The following is a 6,726-nucleotide window of genomic DNA, read 5'->3' as shown; positions in this document are numbered from 1 at the left end:
CATTCTCTTAAAAGAGAAAAACATAGATTATGCTTTTTCATTGATCTGCATCTTCTCTTCTCCCCCAAAGATGCTCTCTGGCCATCCTCCTGCGCCTCCAGCACATGTATCTCTATTGCCCCTTTTCCAGTGCGGCCATGGCATCCCACAGTATGGACACAGAGCTCATGTGTTTGGGTGACTTGTCCTATGCTGAGTAGATGTGGTCACAGGCTGTCTTGAGAATGGGCTGTTCCTTCCCACAGAGCAATGCATCAGAGGTGCGGGGGGTGGAGCGAGGCTGTCATGTCTCAGAGAAGCTGGTAATGCCAAGATTCTGGCTCCCCTGATATTTAGGGGATTAGAATCTGAGAGATGCTAAGGTCTGAGAAATGGTGGTTTAGGGAAACAGTGGGGTCTGGGAGTTCTCTGGTCTTTGAGACAAGGCGTTTATGAGAAGATGGGTCTGGCAGGTGGTGCAGAGATGATGGGGTCTGAATTGTCCCCCAGAAGGCCATGGGCAGCCCTACAGAGTCAGGACTGGCCCCCAGACCAGCTGGGCTGGCCAGGTGAGGGCCCAGCCCACCTCCCCACAGGCTGCGGTTGCCTCCATCCTCTTTAGCTGGACTGTTTCCTCTGGGCACACCTCTCAGGAACCTCCTCCTGGGTGAGGCAGTGGCAGCTCCCCTCCCTTCTCTTCCAAGGGCTTGGCTGCTCTGAGTCACAGACCAAGACCCAGGGCAGCCAAATCTTTTCCTTCGTCTTCCTTTATGCCCCACAGCTGGAAAAAACAGGTCTGTTTGTCATGATAAGAAATCAGTTCACCTGAAGGATGCACTTTATGTCATGGTTGGTAAGTTCAGGAAAGCAGCGGGACACCAATGGAAACTAGAAGAGGCTGGGAACAAGCAAAAAGGTCAGTAGAGTCTAAGGGCTCCTCGGCTTTCCAGAAGCCTGCCTGCATGCTTGACCTCCATGCCTCTTCCCTTCTCTCCCCTTCTCCAGCCCTCTCTCCCTGTCTTTCAGTGAGCACTCGCTGGGTCTCCCATGTACCAGGCACTGTGCTAAGCATGGGGCACCAAGAGATGAATTAGCAATTTCCTACTACTCCCCAGAAGAACATCCCATTCTTCTCCTGCACCAGGTTTCATATTCCACTTGGTTGCAGTTATTGAGTGTTCTGACCTCATGCTGTTCCAGATCTCCAGGGACCCCAGGCCAAGTCAGAAACCTAGGGGCTGGTCCCTGCACCCCTGTTCCTTTGGCTCTGCTCCAAGCACTTGGCACTGACTGTTCCAAGGACTGAAGAAACATGGGCACCTGCTGGACTGCCCTCCCGTCCCCCAGAGGGAACTCATGCTGGCCTTGGCAAGGGCCTTGATGGCCCCCACCTGGAATGCTTGCAGATCCAACGACCTCACCTTCACCACCGGGGTGCCCACATATACTGTCCTTGCCAGCCTGGTTCCCTGTGCTCAGACAGCATGAGTGCATCACTCTTGGGGGGTGCATTTGAGGCTGAATGAAGGGACAACTCACTATGTGGAGAAGCTCGGAGAGGTAATGGCTGCCTTTTCCTGAGTTCTAAAAGAGAACATGCAGAAATGAAAATAGTCATCTTGATTTAGAAGAACCAGGGGGCATTAGTATAATATTCTTTTCAATGTTTTCTAGGTGTAAGTATATTTCTTTCCAACAGAAAACAGAAATGCTATGAAAAAGAGATAGCAAGACAGGGCCCACTGGCACAGTAGGTGGGAGGCGAAAAGTTCTCCTCATTCTCTCAGTAACTGGAGGGCAAGTGGTTTCCACAAAAGGTGGGTTCCTGATCATCCACAGTGGGCCAGTTCCATGGGGAGGCTTTGGAGGGAGCCCCAAGTGGGGGTAAGAGTTTGAGAGTGAAAGGCCTGGGGACCACAGTTGTTCCAGGAAGTGTCTGCCGAGCACAGGAAGTGCTTCCGAGTCTATGCGATGTGGCAAAGGCCATCAAAGAGGGGCATCATGAGTCACCTCAAAGGAAAGCACTTAGCATGGGAGCAGCCCAGCCCGGCCCCAAACCTGCTGAGACTGCATTCCGAGGACCCACTGGCCTAGCCCTGCTCTGCGCATCTGATGTTTTTTCCTGCTGTTTCAGGCAACTTGGGCCAAATTCCCCATGCAGCTCGCTGGGCAGGTCATGAGCTCTCATGTGGAGGTGCAGGGTCCAGCCCCTCTCTGGCAGAAAGAATGAGCCTGATTAGTCTCCGGGCAGGACTGGGGGAGATGACTAAGCTTGGTGTAGGCTGTCTGCCCTTTGCAGTTTGCCTCTTTCCTCCTGGGCCCAGCCTGCTCTTGCCTTACCAGCTCTGACCCTGCTCCCCACAGAGAGCACACGCTCTCGGGCCTCCAGGGCTCACCCACGCTGCTCTCTTGGCTTGGCTCACCCCTGCTCCCTCCCCTCTGCTCAGACCCCCTCAGCAGACCTCCAGCAGCATCAGTCCTCTGCCACAGCTCTTCCAGCACTGGCTGCCTCTGCCCATTTCCTTTGGCTGGATTCCTACAGTTGTTCACGGTCTGCCTCCCGCCCCTGCCCCTGTGCTTCTGACTTTTATTATGGATTTCCTTATGTATAATTGCAGCCCTCATAAGGCACAGAGCAGAACCTGTCACTCTCCCAGGATATGGCCAGGGGCTGGCGCCTGGGCTTCTCTTCCTCTGTAGGGAAGCCTCTCTCTCCCTCACCTCCTAGTTAACCACTCACTCAGGGGTCTCTTCTTCCTGCAAGCTACCATCTGGAGGCCAAGCCCGGCTGGGCTGGTAGATGCTCTCCTCCGGCTTTCCTGCACTGTCCTTCCAGCACCTAACCTCATCACACACTTGACTATGAAGGTGTTTGAGCTCTGCCTCCTGAGCCCCATGATAAGCCTCCAAATGGTAGATCATGGTTGCCCTACTAACATGCTGTCCCTGGTGTGCAGCTCCTACTGAACTGGCACTGATGGGAAGCCGGAGCGCAGGGGCCTCCACTCAGTTTACTGTTAAATCTTCAGAGCATCGGAAAGGTGCTCAGAAATGGGAGTTGCCCCAGCCCAGTGTGGTTGAGAATTACTGGCCCCTGAGCTACCTCAGCATTTGGCCTGCAGTGAGAGCAAGCGCCTAGACCAGGTGTCTACAGACTGTGACTTCAGTGTCCCTTTTGGGTGGAACTCACGTAGGGAGCAGGGACTCTGTCTTCCCTCCTTACAGCCCCACCACCCTCTGTCCCTGTCCCCATGACACCCAGGCAATGCCAGCCTTTGCTTGGTGCTGGCAACCTCGGAGCCTGGTGATGACTCTCAGGTGCAGGGGGAGTGCTGAGGCTCCCTGGCACTAGGAAACAGGAGCCCAGATGAGACTGGGAACAAGGGGAAAGATCATGCGCAGTAGCTCATTGTCACTGGAGGCAGCAGGACTCAGGTGCCCATCGGTCCATCACAGGCCAGCTCTCTGGTGAGCACCCACCACCTCTAGTTTTCAAGTATGTGGACGTTATGCAGTAGGCACAGAGGCAGTGGGGATGCCTGCCTTCCAGAGTCAAGAGGCCCAGAGCCTCCCATGTGGTCTGGACACATCCCCTCTCCACCCTGAGCCTGTATGGTGGGGTGACACCTACTGGAAAGGCTCTGTGGGATTAAATTGAGGTCATGTGGGCAAAATGACCATGCCGGTGCTAGGCGCATAGTAGGCCCTCAGCTATGCTGGCACGTAGTAGGCCTTCAGCTATGCTGGCTCCCTTCCCCCCTCCTGTGACTGCCATTAATCCATCTGCCCAGCTGGTGCCCTCACTGCTTCATGCCATGGGTGAAATCTGGGACTGTGGGTGACTGGAACAAAAAAAGTCCCTGGAGGTAAGTGCTGGCCCAGGGGAGCTCACGGAACTTGGGCCTTCATCCAGCTTCCCATCTTAAGTGGGGATAATGACCTCTAACTCATGTTCCCAGTCAGGGATGGTCCAGAGCCCTGTCCGCTGGGCAGAGATGCCTCAAGAACAAGTGCTCAGTGGCATGCTTGACCGGACCACTGAGCCTGGCTCTGGGGGGCTACTGATGGTCTGCACAGAGCATGGCACTTTATTTGCAATGCCCATCCTGGGAGCTGACTGACATGCACTTGCAGCTGCGCAGGCACAGCAGGTCTCAGGTTCAAGGCTGAGCTCCACCACTCACCCACTCCATGGACCTGGGAAGCTGCTAACATTTCTGAGCCTCCACCACCACATCAGTAAAATGGGAGTCATTCCAGAGGCCTCAAAAGCAAATCACACCTCCTCTAGGCAATTCCTGACCACAAGTCTTTCCCTGAACACATCCCTCTCCCCCAATCTCTTCTCCTCCTTCCCAGTTCCCTCTCCTCACACAAGCTGGAGGTGACGTCTTCACCCTCAGGCTGGCATAGCATTCCCCACGGTCTAGTTTCTCCTTTGTACACAGCCATCCTAGGCCATGTTATTATTTTGAGAGAAGCACCAGATCCACCCAGACAGACCCCCACATTCACACCAACGAAGCTGCTAGGAAGACTGGGGACACTGTAAGGTGTTATTGTCTAAGGTGGTTTTCTTATTTCCTGCTGGAAACCAAACTATAATCCTGGGCTTCTTGTAAGTATGAACCACCTAAGTCATCAGCAAGTGGCTCAGAGCACCATGTGGAACTCTGCTATGAAATAAAGACGACCTATCTCTACTTCCTCCGGCAGTCAGCACAGAGTTGGCATTGCACAAACACTTATTGAGCACCTACCATGGGCTGGGTTCTTGGTTAGGAGTTGAGGGTATAACTGGGAAGGAGACAGGCCAATGGTGGGGTGGGGGTAGGGACACCCTGCAGAAAGTAGAGTATGGTCAGGAAGGTGAACATCACACAAAGGACTACAGGGTCACAGAGCAAGGGGCAAGCCCCACTTGACCTTGGCCAGGCTGCCTTTCTTCTTAGGCCTTATCAAGTGAAGGTTGGAGCTGATCAGCTTCACTGTGATACACCAGGGAGCCTTTTCCCCAAAGTCGCAGGCCCAAGCTTGAAGGACTTAGCAGAAAAGGTTTGAAATATCTAGCAAAAAATCAAACCAAAAGACAAAAACCTCCACAGGCAAAGAGATTATTCAGAGTTGCTCAGATGTCTGTTTTTTTTTAAAATTAAAGTATCATTGATACACAATCTTTTTTTTTATTAAGGTATCATTGATATACACTCTTATGAAGGTTTGTGGTTACTACATTCACCCATGTTATAGTCTCCCCCCTCTACACCCCATTGCAGTCACTGTCCATTAGTGTAGTAAGATGCCACAGAGTCACTACTTGTCTTCTCTGTGCTATACTGCCTTTCCCATGCCCCCCACTACATTATGTGTGTTAATCATACTGCCCCTTAATCCCCTTCTCCTGCCCTCTCCACCCCAACCCCTTCCCTTTGGCAACCGCTAGTCCCTTCTTGAAGTCTGAGTCTGCTGCTGTTTTGTTCCTTCAGTTTTGCTTTGTTGTTATACTCCACAAATGAGTGAAATCATTTGGTACTTGTCTTTCTCCGCCTGGCTTATTTCACTGAGCATAATACCCTCTAGCTCCATCCATGTTGTGAGATTTCTTTTCTTTTTATGACTAATATTCCATTGTGTATATGTGCCACATCTTCTTTATCTATTCATCTACTGATGGACACTTAGGTTGCTTCCATATCTTGGCTATTGTAAATAGTGCTGCGATAAACATAGGGGTACATATGTCTTTTTTAATCTGGGATCTTGTTTGCTTCAGGTAAATTCCTAGGAGTAGAATGGTATTTCTATTTTTAGTGTTTTGAGGAACCTCCATATGCTTTCCACAATGGTTGAAGTGTGGGAGGGTTCCCCTTTCTCCACACCCTTGCCAGCATTTGTTGTTTCTTGTCTTTTGGATGTTGCCATCCTAACTGGTGTGAGGTGATATCTCATTGTGGTTTTAATTTGTGTTTCCCTGAAGACCTCTGTGTTTTTAAATTTGTGAATATGATAGAGAAATTGCCAAGTGCTTTGGCTGGATTTGCTTGAGAGTCCATCTTACCTTAGGCCAGCTATGGCTCTGTGGCCACCTTGCTTTCAGGCTTGTTCCCACTAGAGTCTCTCGGAGAGGAAGATGTCCTTCCAGAGCCAGCAGGCCTAACTGATACCATGTAAGATGGCCTTGGTGGGTGGGGCCATGGGGTGAGGGCCCCTGACACAATCCATTGTGCCCATGAAGGCTCATTTAGGCAGGTCCTGTGTTGGACACCTGGCAGGGGTCAACGGGCCCTGGCACAATCTCACCCTAGGTCTCCAGCCACCAAGGCCAGCAAGCAGCCCAAGGCGGTTCACAGAAGTGCAGTGGGATTTTCTTATTGCAAATGCCTGGGCCCTCTCCATACATGGTCAGAACGTACAGTTCTTGGGCACAGATTTTTGCTTTGGAAAATGTGTCCAGGCAGTTACTTCTCTTCATAGTGACTGGGAAGGAAAAGGAGCTGTGCAGAGGGGAAAGAGTGAGGGTCCCACTGGAGAGAGGGCAGCTCTGAGCCTTGCTGCCAGCTGCGGGTGAGGCCACAGAAGCGCTGCAGAGTCTGGGCTGGGGACAGATTTTAGGCTTTAGGATTTGTAGATGAAAACTCAGCACTAGTTTCTACATCAAAATAAAGGGGTAACTTCTGGAGTCTGATACTTGACTTAAAGGCAAAAAAGAGTAAAGAAACTGTGGTCTAGAAAAAAACCCTGGCAGTC

This window comes from Manis javanica, chromosome 1, assembly GCF_040802235.1.
Source record: "Manis javanica isolate MJ-LG chromosome 1, MJ_LKY, whole genome shotgun sequence".
Taxonomy (NCBI): domain Eukaryota; kingdom Metazoa; phylum Chordata; class Mammalia; order Pholidota; family Manidae; genus Manis; species Manis javanica.
This window is presented reverse-complemented; position numbering follows the sequence as displayed.